A 21,150-nucleotide genomic window follows, 5' to 3' on the forward strand; every position below is an offset into this window, starting at 1 on the left:
CTTTCAGGATACTTTCTGAAAAGCTAAGTAGCTCTAGGGCTGCAACTGTTGGTCCTTAAATCATTTTTGTGGTCCTTCCCTATAATCATTCAACTTCCCCAAATCCTTTTAAAACTAAGGACCTCAGAACTGTACAAAGTAGCCAAGTTTACATCTTACTGCTGCCAATGGTAAAATCAAGTCCTTGTAGTTAGAAGGTCATTTTCTACTTATAAATCCACTGACTGAACAAGCTCTTTAGGCACAGAATTGCAGCAGGGCTTCATGTTCAGTTGCTTGTCATCTCTGATCCTTACGTTATTTTCAGTTTATTGCTTTTTTGTTTTGTTTCCTTTTCTTTTCTTTTCTTTTCTTTTTGATTGTGACTAAGCTCTGGTGCAGCTGTGGTGTGTATCTGCTGGTTACAGGGTCATAAATTGCTCAGCCAGCAAGAACGGCTGCACTCTGCTGCACTTTGCCTCACACAGTGCTGAGAGCAGAAACCCCTGCAAAATGGGTGTCCTTAAATTTGCCATTGTGCAGTTACCACTTGCACTTGTGTAGAGATTCAGCTATTTATATTTTTTTAGCTAGTAATAAAATATTTCTCATGTATCTCATGGGAATATCATGATAAAGGGCAAAGTCTCTGAGGAAGGAAAGGGCATGGCAGGAGAGGGAAGGGAAAAGGGACAGAAAATTTCAGTTAAGTGATATCAGAGATCACCATTGAGAACATATGAGTTAAACTCTACCTCTGTCACCTTCTCTAAGATTATGGTTTTACTTGTCAGAAACACTTTAACAGAAACTTCTAAATTTTGAGCCATAGTCACCTTCTTAGTTCATCTTGCTTTCAAACTAATACCAGTAAGACTACTTTATGTGAGGTTTTTTAATTCCCAAAGTTTTTAAAATGCTATATTCCTACTTAATTCCTTACAAATATTTTAACAGTCAGTTCTCTTTGCAAGGAAAAAAAACTCCACAGAAATATTTGACAATTTTTTTTAAGTGTATGCTCAGCAAATTTCCCAGTAATAGCCTTTAGATGAGTTACAAGTTAGATATATCTCTTGCTGTGTTTTCATAGTTTTTTAATCATAACACAAGTGCATTCAGTCCTGCAGAATCTTATTAATGAGTGATCCAGTGACTCAGGTAGGAATTTTCTGTGATGCCATGAAGACTGCTGTGGAACACAGCAATTCATATGTTCAGTATAAGAGTATGGGAGTAGACTGTCAGGCATTAAACATGTTAGCTGTGCTGCTCTGAGCCAATTATTCCAGAGTTTCTCAGGACCAAATAAGCATCTGGTCACCACAGGCATCTTTTTGCTGGAATGCCTGATTGGTAGTGGAACATCTACTGTGCCTTCATGTTTGTGTCAAGATATTGGAACAGACTGCCCAGGGAAGTGGTGGAACCACCACCCCTGGAGGTGTTCAGAAGGCAGGTGGATGTGACACCTGGGGACGTGGTTTAGTCGTGAACATGGTGGTGCTGGGTTCATGGTTGCACTTAATGATCATAGAGGTCTTTGCCAAAGTTAATGATTCCATGATTCTGTGACATTTAATCACATGAATATGTATTACTCAGGTCATTCAACATATAATCAAATAATTTTTTCGTTAAATTGCCACTACCTCCAGCACTGGAAGAGCCTGCTTCAGGAAGCTTATAAGAGGTTGTGCTGTCTTTGCAGTGAGGAGTGGCTACAAAATCTACAGTAAGCCAGGGATAAAATCTATTTAAAACTTGATGTGGGAATCAGATGTGTTATTTGCTGAATTGCTCAGTTCTGTCACTGATAAAACTTCTCACATATTCCTCTTGACTGGATGTGTACATTTGTTCTTGCATCTTGCTGATGCACAGACAGATCTAAGTTAACACATGCACTGTCCATTGATATCCACAGGATTTATGTTATTGACAGAATAATTCACATAATTCATGCTAATCCTTCCATCCAAGTCCAGTAATTTCAATTTATTTCCCTCTGAACACTTACATGGATGAGGCTGAAATCAATGGACCTTTCTTGAACTTTATGCCCTGACATCACAACAAGCTGTGCTCTCCTCCACTAAGCACTAGCTTGTACTCTCCACAAAGGTTATTTGCTCTCTGCTCCCTTGAAAGCTAAACTTACAGTGGCTACTAAATTCATGACTAGTTAGTCCTGAAAGGGATTATTTTGATGTATGGAGAGAAAGGGGAGCAGTGGAAGGTTGTATTTCTCTCTGGACACTGGAAGGACAACTGAGAGGTCCTATATAAATTTCTTTTTTCTTCAACCCAATGAGCCTGCAATTCTTCAGAGTTATTCAGAAACAGATTGTGAAAACTCAGATAGTAAATTCTCATTGTCCTACCAGACCAAGCTCTCAGCTCTATATGAAGAATGGGGATAGTCCTTTAAAATAACAATGTTGAGGCACAGAACATTAAGTATGACATATATTCTATGAGGAACAAACCAAGATTTCATTTTCATTCCATTCTACAATTAACTGCACCAGTGCTGAGTGCAAACTCTATTTGCTGTCCTGCTCCTGTACTTCTAAGAGTAATGAAATGGTAAATCCATGTAAGGCATGCGCATATGCCCAGGAAGGGGGGCAAGGTGAAAGAAATTATTGACATACAGCAGTGATACCTGTGGGGTATTTTTTGTTGTCTTGGAACTCCTCTTTCAGTGTATGAAAAGGGAGATTCCAGCATGTCTTTGGTGAGAAACTGAAACACTACATTGCCTGTGTTGTTGCAAAAATGACAGACCTTGGATTTCTCCTGGAGACTGCAGAGGGAAGTGATGACAGGGAAGTGATGTAGACTATTTTTCAGCAGGACTTGCAGTTGAAGTGATGTCAGGTCCCAGGACATGAGGATTTCTCATCTGAGAGGTCAGAAGAACAGCAGTCAGACCTGTGGCACAACAGACATAACTTTTGAGGCCACACCTCACCTGTGAGCTGCCCACTAGGCACCACAATTAATTGCTTTTAAATGTCTTCACATAATTTGAGCAGAAAACTCGGAAAGAAATAATAGTTAAGGTCTGAAAATGGCCAAATGTGAAAAAATCAGGACCTTTTAAAGAGAAACCACAAATAATATCATTGTTTATAGTGACCTAAACAGTAACAAAACAGACACAATATTCTGCATGAGAATTCAGCCTTCTTCATGAAGAGGAAGATTTTTTTTCCTTAATGAGTGATAAGTTCTTTGTAATTTTCAAGAGGGCAACATTGCTATTGTGAGGATTTAATATGCTTTAACTTTGTTCAGAATCTGTAAAATACTGCATTTTAACCAAAGATTGTATAATGACAGTGAAATGTGCCTGGATTTCTCATTAACCATTTGCAGATTTTGGTTCTAATCCTAATAGGGACACAACAGGCCTTTGAAAGAGGTTGTATCTTAGCACCATATAGCTTTGTTAAAAGTGAAGTTTTTTACCATCTAAAAAGCATGTGCCAAAAGCTCTTAGAGACCTCTATTTTTGTGTGAGAGCCTGCACTAGATAACCATACTGGAGCTAGAAAGTGTGGAACAGTGCAGTGGCTCTCAGGTTGTAAGCTGACCAGATGAAGAATTGCCAGTTTATTCTGAGGAAATTTGAATCAACAAAACATAATTGTGTCTGTTGATTTTGGGTAGCGTGTCTCAGATTTGAGGAGCTGAGAGGGGAAAGAAGATAATACTTTATCATTTTACATGCACATGTGTAGATTTTAATGTTCTGTGTTTCCTTGAGAGGAATCCCATGGTGCCAATTAACCTAACTTATTCCAAAACAATTCTCTGTTTGGAAAGAATAATTTTCATTGTGGGTGTTCCATGAAATTGTATGCCTCATACCCTGTTATTACTGAGATGTGTGCAGTGCAATTGAGAATGCCAGTTTCTTTTCCATGCTCTGTATAGAGTATAGCTGTATCCCACACACAGTGCTAGATAATCCCTACTCTAATTTTGTTATGTGTACAAATCCTTTTTGAACACTTAGCGGTTTAAAAAATGTAAAAATCCATCATCTTCTGAAACTACATTTGTTAAAACCAAAAGCTGAATTTAGAAGTGATCAAAACCAATGAATAACATGGCAATTATCTAATTAAAAGGAAATTATTGCTTTTGCTGAAATATAACAGGCAGATCATGATAGCCAACACAAAATGGCAAAGAAGGAATAAAGTTACGCAGAAAATTCCATGGTTTTTAGCCAACACAGTTTCAACCACATGTTTTTTCTTTATTGGGAGGAGGTTTAACAGTACACTTAGGCTCCAGGATTCATCATCCCTTTAAGCTCTTGGACACCCCAAAAACTGTAATGAGGTCCTAAGAATCCTTCAGGGAATCCATGACACCCCAGAGCTCTCAAAACCAGTCTGTGTCCTTGGGGCTTCTTCTCTGTGCTTTCCTGTCCACCAGAGCTAGGATTTCCTTTTGTTACATCCCTTGTACTGTGCTACATGGAAAAAGGGTCCTGTGTTTGTCTTAAAAGAGGTGAAAAATTGAGTAACACGTTTATTTTCATAGTTAATACAGCCCAACTGCTATTCCTATATATATTTCCCCCAGATGCCACAGAACAATTTTCTTTTATATCCTCTTACACACATTTTCTCACAAGTTCTTAAGTCTTATTCCTTAGACAGGATCAGCAAGTTGGGCTGAGGGAGGAACACTTCCTCCAAGGAGCACTGGTATATTATCATGTTTTCCACCCATTTTATCCCCTCTGCAGTAAAAGTTGGACAAATGATCTGCCCCTAATTAATGGTTTATATATAATTTTAGCTTTTAAAAGCAGTCAGAACTAATTTTTCCCATTACCAAAAACATAAAAAGCTCCAAAAGATGAAACCACTTAGTAGCTGACACTTATTTTTCTTCATTGTCAGTGTCTGCCTACATTCTCATATTGCTGGAATTTTTAAAGAAATTATTCCATAAATCTCAATAAAGTAATATTCTCTCTTAGATTTAATTTGGAAAATGGAATATACAATCTGTGGGAGAGAGGTCTGCAAAATACTTTCAACCATTTGTTTTTAATTTACAGCAGATACTTTTTAAAACCTTGATCTATCTTCACTGGCTTTGGACTGCAATCCCTACAGCTGAATTGCAACAACTTTAATTTATGTAATAATCATTATTTTTATGCTAACTGAATGCCTTGAAAAGGAATAAAAGAAGGACTAAATCATCCAAAAACTTTTATATTTTTGGCATTCTTAAAAATTTGGTGAATCTCCTTCAGCTGGATTCTCAATCACTGTAATAGCCCAGAGACAACACACCAGTGGTAGCAGATAAATGGATCTGAGTGAGCTGTGGTGTTTGAGAAGAGGTTTATTTAATATCAAACCACATAAGAAAAGTACTTACTTGAGTTCTTCCTTAAAGAAAATGGATACCATAACAAACTGGATGCTTAATTGTTAGTAATGAATGTAAAATGGTATCGTGCACCTCACAGAGGCCTGGTTGAAGACGTGCCCAAGCACTATTGACTCTCTTTATCAAGTAGCACACCATGTTTAGGGCTGTTAAAACCCTGAGCACTTCAAAGATCTCATCAAATCAAAAGGATCTCAGATCAGAAGAGAGGGAATGTGGAACTTCCATTGCTGCTGTTTTCCTTCCCCATAATGGCCTTCCAAGATATGGCAGGACAATATTATCAGGACAGGATTGCTCCAGTGACTATTTGAGGGAAGGAGCAAGAAGTCACAGTGCTCTCATGTAACAAGCAGGTGTGCACCTGGGTAAATAAACCAGGAGATCAAATAAACCTTAACAAGCCATCTAGGAGATCTCTCCAGGTTGCCCCTACAGTGTCTTAGAGATCACAGCCCTGCCAAACCCAGGGTGGTTCCAAACATCATATCCAAAGTCTGAAGCAGCAGACAAATCCAAAAGTAGGAAATATTAGGGAACTGCCTCACAGAAACCAGCCCCTCTGGGGTTTTACCCCTCTCCTAGTTCTCTCTAAGTGGGAAAAACCAAAACTATTTCAGAGACAGGATCCATGTTTCTCCAAAGGCCCGTGGGGCTGGGAGGACTCCAGGTACAATTGGACCAAACCCTTTATTTACAAATGTTTGGTAAAGAAATGTTTAATGGATTACTTAATTCAAAAGTAATGTCATCCTTGAAGCAGAAGCATTGAAAACTCTGGTTTTTCTGTAGTTTAGTGAGTCAGCATTTTGTAACTTGCAACATTTAACACTTCTTGTAGAGATACATTCTCCCTACAAATTATATTGTCTATTAAAAATTTTTGCTTTTAAATGAGTTTGTTAAACTTTTATGGTATAAATAAAAAACCAAAAGGAACATGGTTCTATACAATCCATATAATTCTCTGTTTTGTATAAAATGCATATACATTTCATCAATGTGTATATATTTTATTTTACCATCTGCATAAATATTTCAACAATATTTCTAGAAGTAAGTATCCCATGGAAAAAAAGGTAGCAAATGACAAAGGGAAGTGAACTTAATTTGCTCCTTACTAACCTAGTAACTTCTGAAATCACTTTATATCAATGGTCAAAAAAAATTGCAAACAAAATGCATGAAAGAAAATTACTTTCAATCTGAGCAGAACTAAAATTATTTCTAATAGGGCCTGATAATTCCTTTATTCAATAAAACAAAAATGTACCTTCAACAACCCATGAATAATTTAGGTGAATTGAAACATCACGAGCTACAATGCTTGGTACTGAATTTTATTTACTTGATTTCCTTAAGTTGTAGTTCATCAAGGTAGAAATTACAGATGATTTCATAAAAGTGAAGAGAATGTCTTATGCATGTGTTAGATATTCTAAATATGCAGCAAAGGGGAGGTTTTTGGAAAAAAAAAAGGAGCTTCAGAACTGAAGCACTGGGTTTTAAAACAGTGTCAGCAATGTGCTGACTTGGTTAGCAAATGTGATGGCCACTGAACAGTAAGCAGTGATAAAGCAGAAAGTGCAGAGGCTATTGCTGTGCTATAGTGTCACTCTGTCTGGAGCATTCAGAGGAGCTCCCAGGGCTGGACTGCACAAAACTTGCACTTCTTCCATTATGTTTCCTTGTTTTCTGTGTGAATTCTGCCCATTTACAAGAAGGTAGAATAGTGTTTTCTTAATGCTGTCCTCAAGCACACAATTCTTCATTTGATCAAAAACTAGTGGAATTAGGATTTGTGTTCAACTGATTAAAGGTCTGGGTCCATGATACTTTGTTTCAGTTCTAACTGTTTGAAACTTTATCGTCTTAATTTTGAGACTGAACATACACTGTGTTGTTCTAATTGCACTGGCTTTTTGCAAAGAACTTTGTACTGTATTCAGCCAAGTTACAGGGTTTCCAAGATCATGGTCTTGGCTCAGGATAAATGGAGCCAATGAGCTAAACAAATTCCTGCTTTCTTGGTTCTTATAGTACGAGAAAAATGGAAAGAGCAGGATACTTTTACTGCTTTGTACAAGTGAAACAATCCTGGAAACTGCAAAAATGTAAGTTAGCTGTGTTTATGTCAGAAAGACACACTATTTTAGAAATTATTTTTATCTTTCTTTCAAAATGTGAACCACAAATTATAACATTAATGAAGCAAACCTTTCTTGGAAAATTTTAAAAAAGTTCAATTTAAGATAATCAGTTTGGGATTTAAAATAATAAAGAAATTGTGTCTAGTACCAAATATTGTGTTCTCATAACATGTAATAGTAACAGCTCTGTGTTGAACGAGGATACACATGTCTATATTTGTTTCAACTTCTGTTATTAAGAATGCTTTTCTAATGAGATAGATTTTAAAACTGGGGTTGAAATAAATGAGTAATGGAAAAAAAAAAGAGACGGGACTTCTAATCAGGAAAACAGTGTACATTCTTTCAAAGTCATGTTTATAAGTTCAGAGAAGCAGTGGATCTAGTTCAAAGACAAACCATATTTCAATGTGCTTTTCAGAACTACCATATAGTTTACTACTAAACATTGTTTTCAGCTGAATCTTAGCACAACAACAACTGATTGCTTGAGATACATTACTGAACATCATCATGGGCTTTCGGTTGTAAGGTATCACAATTTCTATGGAATACTGAGAGGGCAAATCTAGTCTTGATGCAGATCTTGAGCAAAATATATGAGTTGATTCAGGAAGTTAACGTGGTTGAGCTACTAAATAAAAGCGACCATAATGTAATTAAGCTCAACATCCTCCCGTGGGAACCTACCATAAGGTAATAATATTAAAGTACTTTTCAAAAAAGGAAGATTTTTATATTGAGGAAGTTAGAAATAGCCTGAAGGGGAAAGTTAGGAAATTAAAATCCATAGAAGCAGCATGGAGGTTCTTTAAAAGTAACTTATTAGATTCAGGGAAAATATGTATATACTGGAACAATCAGGAATCAAGAAGGTGAGAAATATCACAAGGTACAAGGGAATGTTCAGGCCCCCAAAAAATAATAATCCTATAATAAAATGGAAATCCAACTCAAGTGGCACTAATAGAGCAGAATATAAATTCAGAACACCAGAGTAAGGGTTATATCCTGCCATTGTTTCACTGACAGAGTAAGTAGGAGTTTCCCATAAATATTCATGGTAGAACAACATTCTGAGGTTTGAGAGGAAATTTAAAGGACAAATAGGGAAAAATACAGAGAATTTTAAAAGATATCACAATAGAAGAACTTCCTCAAGCTAAGTGATGATCTTTGGCAGAGGCTGGTTAGGTGGACCAATGGAGTATAAAAGGAAAAGATACAACTTTATTTCTTTCCATAAGAGAAACTGAGAAAATAATATCCTATAGTTGGTGTTTGACATCTGCTGCTTCTCCACCTGTAGGATGAGAAGGGGGGGAAAAAAAGAGGTAGAATAGAAATCATGGAAAGCACCAGCATAAATTACCCTGAAAATAAGTACTCGAAAGCAACTGAACATTAGAGTGGTTAAGGTAATGAAGCTATGCTATTTGTTTTTACAAAATTCATCTTTGAGTCTGGCTTTTAAAGGGCTCTGAAGGTCATTCTGCAAATAACAGAGCAGGGAGAACAAAAAATCCTAGATGAAAAATTAGGAGAATTGTGAAATTAGGCCCAAAAAAGCATCTTGTTTAAATGTTGATTTCTTGCCACAAATGGAATGCTGTCAAAGAATCTGTAAGATAATGAAGAGAAAGTAATTTATATCTCTAGAAGGTTTTATTTGGTGTTTCTGAAGAAAGTGGTATGAGGGATTGCTGCTCTAGCAATAAAAACATGAGCTGTTATGGTTCTGACTGCACTCAGGCAAGAACTGCACCATGCCAATGCCTCTGGACATATCTCCAGTACACTTCTAAATTAGGAGTGAAAAACAAATAGAAGAAATAAATAATCCATATCTTTAAAATAATTTTTAAATGTGTAATCTTGTATTGCTTCCAGAAAATCAGCTGTTACTTTGAAAAATTCATAACTGTCTGAATTTGCTGGTGATACAAGATTGAGTGTGTTGGAAGGAAGTCTAGAGAAATTTTTTTAAATATAAGTAATGAAATGGCACAGTAATTCAATATAACATAAAGAATCTTTCAACACACAAAGAGCTCTCTGACCTTATTCTGTTCTATCCTGGAAAAAATATAAGTGTCAGTGACAACTCCAAAAATCTATACTATAAAACTATAAAAAACTATAAAAAGCAGTTATTGAGCAGTACCTAAAAGAGGTATTTGGGTAATGGACACTGTCACTATTTAACTCAGCAGCATCCTCAGCAGTACAGCAAGATACAGTTGAACAAAATAATATTGAAAAGGGTTTTGATGGCATCTAAAAATATATTTAATTTGGAAAAAACAAGATCTACCAGAAATAGGTGAAGTGATACATTTCAGAGAAGGCAATATTGCCTTTTTATTCTGTTTTTTCTTTGATTAAAATGTTTAACAAATTGAATTGTCACACTTGAAATGAATGACATTTGAGCAGCATAATCACTTGTCTGTTACATGCTGCTGCTTTGATGGTTTCGATTCAGCACCAATTAATGAAGTATTTGCCTGTAGCTTTTCTGCTGCTATAATTTATTATCCAATTGCTTACAAAAAACACAGCAGCCATGGAGCTTTTCTGGTAGGGAACTGGGCCTCCTGTCAATAAAACTGGGTGCAGGTAGGTCCTATGTCTGCAGGTGTGGTAGCCTGTAGAACAATCACCTTTAATCTTTGCTTCAGATTCCTTGTCCAGGAATAACATAGTGCTAGTGTTTGTCTTCTGTGTGGGGCAGAACCAAGCAGCTCAAAATTAGTTTCTATGTGAAACTTGAGGTATGCTGCAAAGCTTGGTGACTTGATAACTCATTTAGGCTGCCAGACTCACATGTACAGGCTGGTTTGTATCAGGGCTGGATGCATTAGAAAACATTTCCAACACAAACTAGGAATTGTCAAGATATGCTTCTGGGGAAGCTTATAAAATTACAAAATATTGGACACAATGTACAATAATACAATTAAATTCAGAGAGGCAGCTTGAAAGGCACATATAAAGTCAATGGTCCTTGCTCACAGAGACCTGCTGTGCTACTGCATGAAATTAAATATCGTTTGGTTAAAGGGACACATTGCTCTATATAGATGAAGGACATTATCCAGGATAACCAAATTGAAGATTGTAGTCCCTGTCATTAATCAAGTGCAGAATTCCTCTCCTAATCCTTACAAAGGTTGTTTGGAATCCTTCTCAGGTAAAGACTAGAAATTCTAGTAAAAACAGAAAAAGAAAAGGAGAAAAAATCCGTAACAACATAAAAGTAGCTTGATAGGTTAAATCTTTAGATTAGGTGCCTGAACTGTTTTGTTTGTTTTTTTTTTTTTTATATTGATTATGGTTTTCCGACAGTACCTGCCACAGAAATGTTTTGCCAAAAACCCTACACTAACATTAGAGTCACAGAGTCTTGCCAAGGACAATTACATTGGGGATGTCATTCTCTAATGTCATTGTCACACCCAACTGCCCCACTTGCAGAACAAGGTCCCAAAGCCTTCTATTCCCTGGGCTGAACAGGGGAGGGAGAGGCCACTCTGGTGGCCTCTCTGCAGAGGACAAATGCTCCAGTCCCCAGCCCCCTTCACACTGTGGTGTGGTGACACCACTCTGGTCCTGAGGGGCTGCAGAACTCAGAGCTACAGGTGTAGTGTCCCCTCTGCAGCCTCCTGAGTGCAGGGGAAGGGAGGATGAGTGGTTTCTCTGCTGTCTGTGCTTGTTAAGCAGCCCAGCCTGCTGCTGGTTTTCTCTGCTGCCAGGGCTCTCTGCTGGCTCACGTTCAATTCTCTGTCTGCCGAGACCCCACACTCCCTTTCAGCAGAGCTGTCCCCAGCCAGTCAGTTCCCTGCCTGCATTGTTGCAAATGTAATGGGATTTGGAAAAGAAAAAGTCTGCAGGGATCTCTATCTGTAGCTCTGATTCATTCCTTCTGACTGGGCTGTCCAGTCAGAGGTAGTTCTTCCCCAGCACAACGAAGATCCAAGGTTTCTGTTTAAAAACTAGAATCCAGAGATAGCCTCCCCAAGATATCTTTCTTATCCTCCACTCTCTCTTCCCACCATAAAACCCATCAAGCTGCTTTAAACACTGTAAAGTTTAGAACTTCATATCAGGCTGGCTCCTCTCTGTCTTAAGAATTACTTTAATTCCTCAAACAGCAGTATTCAAATGAAATTTGCCAAAAGCATGGATGTTCATCTAGTTCAGAAGTAACAGATGCTGTGATGTTGCTGACTTAATGGCTGTGAACTGCAGATGTGCACAGAAGGGCGTGAAAGAAGCCTCACCACTCACACTACTTCCACTGAAGACTGTCCTTTAAGGGGTTGATTTTCAGAACTCTTAATCACTGCTGTAACCAGATACTTAGACTTGAATATTTATTATATACGTAAGGCATTAAATACTTATTGTGATTTATAGCTTGGGTTAGGATGTTATTTTTAAATAAGCCATGTAAAGTACCTTCAGTCCTGTCCATTCACACACACGAGGCAGACTCCAAAATCATGAAATTGGCTTAAAAGCCATGTGCCTAAAGAGTTCATTTGAAAACAGGGGGAGTGGAAATTCACTGCCTCCTTACTTTTTAGTTTGATTTGTGTTCTCAGACTTCTTCCTGCAATCAAGAAGTCTGAAGGTTTCAAATTAAAAAGCTGAAAACCTGCTTGCAGTGCTTTATTCTACTAATTTCAGCTTTCAATACACCTCTTATACTCGCAGAGCTTCTAATTTAATTGCAAGCGCTGGCTACACGACATACTAAGATGTGTGCACACAGCTATGTAGCTGAAAATTCCACAACATAATGAAATATTAGTTGTAATTAACAAGAGACTGGATTGCTGAGGTTCTGTGGCATGCCTGCAAATGTTTGAGCCCACATTCCTTCCGTACAGTCAGCTCTGAGGAGGCTCATAAGTCCCTCATGCAGGGAGGCTGTGGGAAGAGCCCATCTGGGCAGGGAGCAGGGGAACCTGCTGGTGTTCTGGAGAATATCTGCTCTCTTTCAATCTTAGAGCAGAAAGGGCAATTTTCATATTACACTTATTACATTTGGTGTGTCCCTGGGAGATTTTCCTCTATCAGTTCCAAGAACAATTGCAAGGAAATATTTCTGAGTTTATGAATTTGTAAAGGAAGTGAATTTACCACTTTTAAATATGTTTAAGCAGTTACATTTTTATTCCTCAGATATAGCAAACTCTGTATAGCCTGCCATTTTTTCAGAAGTTACTGTTCTTTTTCTCCGAAGGGAATATGGTTTCTATAGCTTTCGTGAGGCTCTACTAATTATTGCATACCTCATATTTCTAAAGAAGAAATTATGTTTATGTTAGCTATTTTTCTTTCAGGAATTGTTCCATTCAGTACGTAAGTATAGATTGCAAATGTGTGAATTTCCTATTCCTTTTTGAGGGGGAAGGGAGAGTAATAGAAAATGTTGGCATTAATGAAGGAATAATATATCAGTGTATTACAATATTCTGACAACTCTAGTAATTTTTTCTACTTTGAATTTGAATAACTGTCACATTTAGCTAATGTCCATTCAAATGCAAAAGTGTAAATAATGACATCATTTAAAACAGATGCCCAAGTCTTCCAACGACAACAACAAAATCAGGAATAATGAATAATATTTACTTAAATTTTAAGTTTATATTAAGTAATGCAATGGACTTTTGAAAAAGCTGTCAGGGGTCTTTGGATTAAATGGGTCCACATCATTGTGTACTGCATATCTTTGAAATATGACTTGAAAGATATAATCCCAGTTGATAATTCCATTACAAATTAACTCAACTGGCAGATATTTGTCTAAGGACAAGGATGCTGATGAGCCAGTCATGCTGAAAAAATGAGTCCATGACTCCCCTAAAACTTTTTTTATGTTTGATTCCAAGAAGCCTTTGCAGACCAACTGTGATAAATGTGCATTTGTCACATGGAAACGGAAATTGTTTCCTACATAAAACAATTATGATGATGGTTATTTCTTTTAGGAGAGAGCCACACCAAAGAGCATGTTTCCTTTCTTCATGTGAGCCCTAAGACTCCGGACTAAAACGTTGGTTCTTACAGACAATCACATTTTTGACAAATTGCTACTGCTGTACTCCTATCATTCCTGGACTGTTTGGGGTTTGGTTTTGTTTTGTTTCAAACAAGTTACAAAGATGGCTTAACTTCAGAGAGATTTTCTTAATGAAATCCATTCCACCCAGAAGGTGTTCTCTCTAACAAATGGGAAACATCACTAAATTTAACCTAAAGTCTGAGCATATGGAAAGCTACATAGATGATGTCAGACATTACAAATATTATTTGTACTTGCTAGTTTACTTCAAGGGAAATTATGAGAATGACATCATAATGATGACTGACTAATTTTTATTAGTGTTTTCTCTCTGAAACTCTACACTTAGAGTTATAAAGAAAAACAGCTTTTAAAATGCCGTATCTGTTATTCTTTTCTAACACTTTGTGATTTTCTTCTTTATAAAAGATATTAATATTTTAAAATACCATAGATACTATCAGCTCTCATTCTACTCCTTTGACATGTCAAATATTTTTTGTCAAAAAGAAAAAATATATTATTTAATGCTCATAAAAGATAGGAAGTGATCACATCTTCTTTTAAATTAATTGCCGCTTGGGTTGGCCTACGAACCTATAAACTCTGCTGGAAGACTCGTGGCTAATTTCTTTACAACAGCTTCTTACCCTGGGAATGAATTATGCTGATGAAGGGGCGATGACCAGCTTAGGAAAAGCGATATGTTCCTGCAGTCAGCAAAGACAAATCACAGGGTGCCACAACTTTGGAAACCTCCAAAATCCACAGAACCCGTAGAGCTGTATTTTACAGCAAGAACCCCGGTGATGCAGCGTTGCATAAGCACTTTTTGCAAAGGTCTGCTGGGTCATTTTGCTGAGGACCTCTTACAGGATCAGCTCCAGCTCTGCAGGGCTGCTCAGGCACTATGTTATCTTCAGAGCTGGAGACAGCAGCAGCCAAGGACACCAATAAAACAGCATCTCCCACAGCAAGGCAAGGAACATTCTTTGAGCCCAGACAAAGGGCATCCCTACAGGAATACTGGGAGAGTCATCAAGGGATGAGATACGATGATTCAAGTCAGCAGGGACTCCACAACTAAAACCTGGTGGGTGGCACAGGAGAATTGTGGAGAATTCCCCTCCCTATTTTTAGGAACTTAGTACCACCAAACTGCATTCCTGGGCTCTTTCCTGAGGACAAGATTAGGCCACAACACCACAAATCTCCATGACCATATTAGTATCTTTCTCCAAATGCTCTTGCCCCATTCAGCACTGTGTTTATGGTTGACCTCAAAGGCAATGGTCTTATAAATGTGTTTATGGTTCAGCATGTTCATAGATGTTATACATATTAGGACCTTTGTTTATCTGTGAAGATTTGATTTCATGAGAAATTAATATTTATGGTATCACAGTGCTTACACACTCCAGGGTAGTTTAAATGCTGTGCCCCAATGGAGCCATCATATTCATGAATTAATTTAATATGCAAAATTCAAGGATGAATTTAGCATCAATAATCCCTGCCAGATCTGGATATTTGGCTCTGACTTCTGGCATAAAGCGATGCATTGTCAGTCGCAGCTCCCACATGGATATATTTAAATTAGGTGTGCCAAGGCAAGCTTCACAATGTGACTCCCATGGCTGAGTTGAAGTCCCACTGGTAAAGGCTTTAAGAAATTGCCCCCTCTCAGTCTTTTCCACCCTCTTGCCTTAGCAATGCTGAGTGAGTATCTAACCGCTCTTATTTCATTCCAGTGCAAAGCAAAGAAAGTTCAGCAAATAACTAAGGATTGGTACCATCACACAGCATTACAGAGTTTTACTTCCAGAAAATCCAGCAACATAAATGATGTGTATGTGAGCTCAAAGATATCCCAAAACAAGAGGTGTAGGTTGTATCAATGGCATCATTCAGCTGAGCACAAAAGGAAAGTCAGTTCTGAGACTGATTTGCAGAGCAATTCTAAAGAGAGCTACACCACCATGTAATGGGCCTATACTCCAAGGAATGCTCCCCTAACCAGCCCCATTTGCAAATGATTTTCAAGATAAAAATGAGCAAATGATCTGTAATAGATAATAAACAGCTAATCATTACATCACACATACCACATCAGTTAATACAGATACATTTATTACACCTCTTTTATATAAGACTTAACGTTAAAGCATTCTATTTTATCAAGGATTCAAAGGGATTAGAGTTTAATTTGTTATTTTAGTATACTATACCTTTAAATTGTTGACATATAAGTTGTATAAATAGAAACACCATAAATCTCTTAAAAAATGTACCATAAATTTTTTATGTATGACCTTTAAGTAACAGCAGTCTGTTGCATAACTCTGCAGGGGAAGTCACATGGTGGAAACCTCATATTTCCTTAAATTTATGGTTGTTTCTTGGTGGTCTAAAAGACTCCTTTCTTTTTTTTTTTTTTTTTTTAAAGTTGTAATCTTAGTAAATTGTTTAATGTTTGGTCTAATGCAGGTCAGTGTAAGTTCTTATTTAGATTTATAATAGGAAATATATAATGTCAGATACCAATGAAGCCTGGCTAATAAAGTCAAGGATACCAGTGTTATGTTTCATTATAATGATGTGAAGATAATGCCTTTAGCTGCATAACCACCACGTTAGCTACAGACCATAAAATAATCTTTATGAAATCTCAGGGTAAGATTAATTAAGAGAAAATTCTCCACTTTTTTCCAGTACTTTTTTTTCCTCCTCAATCAGAAGCACTTTTGATTGATAAACTGCCTCATCAACATTGTATCAGATCTCATTTACTGACACCAAAAATCAAGTAAACACTGAAGTGGAGAGAATTGGCTGCCTCGTGTTATCCTTTTTTGCAGTAGAAAAAAAATCAGTGGAGTTTGGGCATGTGTCTAAATACTTGTTGAATTAGGGCCTTATGAAACAAAATTTTATATTAAGGTAATGATCAATGCTATTACTTAGAGGAAATTTTACTCTTTCCAACTCCAAAAGAGTTTGGTTTACACTCACAGTAGTGTTATCAGCATCAATAGAAAGGGTCTGCCTCAAGTTAAAACATGCAAGGGAATATAAGTTGCGTGAACAAGAAGAAATTATTAGTGGTTTTCCACCTCCACTGAAATCCTCAGAATCCAAAACAGGAATTTACACCACTTGGCAGAATAAAAATTAAACCCCACTCAGAAATGTCAATATTTAAAATACGTAGTACAACCATAATTTAATGAGTTCTTTAAAAATACACAGGGCACATTCGTGAAGTGCAGTTTTCAAAACCCTTTTTCCCCAACAGTGGAATTCAATGTTGCAGGCATAACAACATTTGTTTATTCTATACCATTAAAAAAATCCTTTTAGATAATTCAAAGACCATTTATTTAAGCCTTAAGATATGCAAATCAAGCATGTGTGCACTCTTTATATCCACTCATGTTCCTCTTTTGGGGCTACAAAACCAATGACATTCTATGAGAATTTAACCTACAAGGCCAAGGAAAACTGAATTTGTCTAAATGCTGGATGCAAGTGTATGTAGTGAATATGTGCATAATACATCAGCATAAACAGCTTGGAAAATCCAAGCCCTGCACAGTCATAAATCCTCCCCTGAGAGGCAGATGTGCAAGGCAGATGTGCAAGGCAGATGTGCATGTTCCACAGGAGATGCAAGTGAAAGCAGTGCTTTGTGCGTCCATCCTGGCAAAGGATGGGGGCAGGTTTAGATTGGATATGAGGAAGGAATTCTTGTCTGTGAGGGTGAAGAGACACTGGCACAGGTTGCCCCTCAATCAAAGACACCCCGTGGTGTGCCTTCAGTGTCTTAGGAACGTTTGGTTCAATTGACTTCAGTCATCCTGTTTAAAGTTCTCTCTCAGGTGCTATGCAAGTTCAATGCCTACTAAAAAGAATTGAAAATAAAATAATGAAAATTCTTTTTTCCCTTTTTTGCATTCAGATTTCTGGATAAGCACTAATACAATTGATACATGTTAAATACATACCTCCAGAAGTGTTTAAGAGTGAGAAATCAGATTTGTTAAAAATCTGCTGAAAACCAAATTAGGACCAAGACAAAACAAGAGCCATTTTACTGCCATCGTATGAGCATTGCTCAATTAACGAACAGGTAATTTGTAAAATGAGTGTCTTTGAGCCTGGAACAGGGTTAATCCAGAATCCTGACAGGCATGAAAGCTTAGCAAACCTTTTATTTTCTCAATAATTTTTCTTCAAAAAGAGCATTTAGAGCCTGAACTTAGAGGAAGGATGATAGTACTCAAGGCTAGTCTGGAGCAGAAGGCAAATGTACTCCAAAAAGAGAGTCTGGAACTTTTTCCTATCCAAGGCAAGGCATTCATTATCCTCACAAATAACAGAAAAATCAGCACTGCTGGGGCTTTCACAAGTAGATGAGGGTGTCAAGGAGGAGGCAAAAATCCATCCCGCAGGCAGCGAGTCTTAGGAACCTCAGAATGCTGGCAATGGCTTCGTTAGAAACCAGAGAGCCTTCCTATGCCAAGAACAGACACTAAAATCTCAGACAGTTAATGCCAGAACAGGATAGAGAGGAGTGAGAATATTCTGAGATTTTGAAAACATACTCTCACCAAGTGTGGACTGAAAGGTTCTCAGAAAGGGCCAAATGAAATATTTCATTTCAGTGTTGACATTCTTTTAACTAAAACTAATTTCTAAACTGAAAACAACTCACTGAAATAATCAAAATTCCCACTTTTACACGTATTAGAACTGGATGTTCCGAGAACTTCAGAACTATTTCAGTTTTTGCCCCCCAAACACAACATGTGTGACAAGCAAACCTCCCTTTCCATGAGGGAAAGCGGGGGCTTGGACAAACCAGCATTTTCCAACACTGTCTTTACTGAGAGAGCTTCCAGCCTTTTGTACTGAAGACATTTTTCATAGTAATTTACTGGTTGTCTTAGGGCAAATGAGTTCTGAAGTTGTATGTCTGCATCAGCTATTGACACACACAAACATATTCCTCCAATTATTCCATATGCATGCAGAGCCTCACCCTATTTCATTTTTATAACTGAGCATGCTTAACACATTCCTTCTTTGCAATGTCCAAAACTATCTCTGCATTCTCAACAAGAAACATATTTCTCATTCACACATCTTGGGCCAAACCCAGATGGTATTAGTTTCCTACAAGGGTATTTCCTGTATGCCTGAATTGTCAACACGGCTGTGGATTGCCATCATTCTCCTCTTATATACAGATCCTAGTCATGGAGAGCAAACCGTATATCCTCCACCGCCCTGCTTTTTCCACTTGGCACATTTCATGAAAATATTCACGTCTCTCTTCAAAATATTAATATTTTTTCTCACTATTTTAGTTGAGAGGTAAAGACAAGACCTGTATGAGAGATCCACAAAAAAATGATTATTTTGATGATTTTAGCTTCTGATGTCCGCAAAACATCAGTGGAAAAAATCTGGATATCTCTGGATTTATTTACTCATGATTTTCAGGTAGCTGGCAAAATACATATATTTTACTGAAAGAACAAAAATAATTTGATTGGTTAAGGCAGTATTTAAAGCCAAGCTTAACTGCAGCAGTGTGAGGATGTGCTCACTCATCTTTCTGCCCTTGGGCTGCTCAGATCCTGGGGCACTGGGAGGTTGAAGGGATTGGCAAAGAACTGGGAAGAAAAATCCTTGGGCAGTATCAGAGAATGCAAACACATTTTTCTTCCCAGGTGCCATTCAGTACCTTCTCAGAAATGTGAGGGTTCAATGCTTAAATGTGTTTCTGACAATGGTACAAACATGATCCATGTGCATGATTTTTGTTGAAAAAAATGAAATCATAGCCTTTTTTGGATTATTTCTGGATGCATTTGTACCGGGACTCCAAAAAGTGCAGTCCTTATATTTCAAGGAGTTTGATTTTAGATAACAAATACAGTTCCAATGCTCACACTCACATGTGGAAGCTTAAAACTCAGTAGCAGATACTGGACATCTAAATGGGTTTTCTCTTTGCATTTGTGCCAGTAAGACAAGACTTTTTGGAACAGCTGAATGGCCAAAGAATGTAGGCATAAACAATTTCAATACTGGAATAAGAAGACATAGAAGAGTGGCCTAGCCTTCATCCAGTAGTGCTGCTGTATGTCTACTGGTAAAATCTTGAAGAACATTGACAGAGCTTCTAAATACAAAGTCTGACTTTGCCTATTATGTTTAGCTCAATAATTACTGAGTAAACCAGCAACACATGCAACCAGCACTTGCTTTGAAGATATGACACGTTATTATCAAAACTATGCTGAATGCTGATGCCAAATAGAGGCTGAAATATGCCTTGCCATGCATCCAGATTTCAGAGTCCAAAAGTTCTTTGGATATTAGAGAGCAGAATAGCATTTGCTTTATCTCTAGGATTTGCACACACATTTTTTGGCAACTGAGAAACAGTGACATGTTCCCATCTTTCAGGCCTGCAGGCAAAGCCTCACGTTCTATGTGGGGTCTGTGCCCGCAGGAGAGAACCTCAGACAAGATCATATAAGCACAAATTGCAGTAAACCTTTTTTTATCCTTCCTGTCTCTCTACTGTGTTCTTTGTGCTACTTGAACTTCTATCCTTCAGATTGTCTCCCATTCCCCTCCTAAAATCCATTCAGATAATGCTATTTTCCAGTTTCTTACAATGAGAAGAAAAGGAGATTTGAAATATCTTGCAGAAATCACTTTTAAGCCTTTCCTAAGTACCTTCAGAGCCTTAGTGACTAAAGCCAGAAATTTGCTTAAGAAATAACCTTCAATGGAGAAGATTGCCTTCATATTTACAGCAAAGATTGAGCAATATTTTGATAAGCCATGGAACTCACTCATCTCTCAAAACAGTGACAGAGCTCATAAAGGCCACAGTTTAATCCAGGTTATGTTGATGATCATGGTAATACTTGGCAAAGAATAGAAAAGGTGTGGACTGAATGAAGCTCCTCTAGCCCTTTATTAATCTCTGGCAAAAGGTATCCTGTTGAAGGGGTGGTTTTTAGAATTCTTTTAACCATTTCTTTTGCAAGATACAGACTGCTAGCAACTTCTGGCACTTGCTGAGCAAGTTTTAATATCCACTAGCATGCAGACAAGAGTAAGGATATGGAGACCAATCTAAGTAGAAATCTAAAGCTTTTTTCCTTCAAGCTGGCTGTGGTTTTCTGTGTTCTCTCCCAGCTCCACAATATTTAAGTACATAGCTCATGTGAATGTACTGTTCCTTTTGCAAGCAGAAAAAGCAAATACCTGCTCTCACAGGTGACAGTTCAGCACTGGGAGCCAAAAGAGAAAGGCGGAATTGTTTGTATGAGTAATGTCATCATGGCATATTCCCATTTGCATCCCTCTTATTTGAAACTAGTTATTTTTAATGCCTACAATTAGACAGATCAACATTTCTGGTTTTAATTTAATGCAGAGAGTATGATAATTACTGATAATTCTGTTCTGAATTATATCCCTAAATTTCCA

The 21,150-nt window shown here is 37.5% G+C and overlaps 2 protein-coding genes across 4 annotated transcripts in view; one reads left to right on the plus strand and one right to left on the minus strand.

The window, feature by feature from the left end:
• The window catches only part of HHIP (hedgehog interacting protein), a 74,972-nt gene that overhangs the window by 20,507 nt on the left and 33,315 nt on the right, over positions 1 to 21,150 (plus strand). The gene's annotated exons all lie outside the window — the stretch shown is intronic.
• Positions 1 to 21,150, minus strand: part of ANAPC10 (anaphase promoting complex subunit 10) — a 143,848-nt gene that overhangs the window by 4,761 nt on the left and 117,937 nt on the right. Inside the window, exon 6 of one of the 3 annotated variants that reach the window (XR_010027772.1) lies at positions 2,770 to 2,887. The exons of 1 other annotated variant lie outside the window; for it this stretch is intronic. The gene's annotated coding sequence lies outside the window, so the exon portion shown is untranslated. Of the gene's footprint in view, positions 1 to 2,769; positions 2,917 to 21,150 lie in introns of all 3 variants that reach the window. One more of the 3 variants, XR_010027771.1, reaches the window with a different exon arrangement.

The sequence above is a fragment of the Melospiza melodia genome, chromosome 5 (genome assembly GCF_035770615.1).
Source record: "Melospiza melodia melodia isolate bMelMel2 chromosome 5, bMelMel2.pri, whole genome shotgun sequence".
NCBI classification, from domain to species: domain Eukaryota; kingdom Metazoa; phylum Chordata; class Aves; order Passeriformes; family Passerellidae; genus Melospiza; species Melospiza melodia.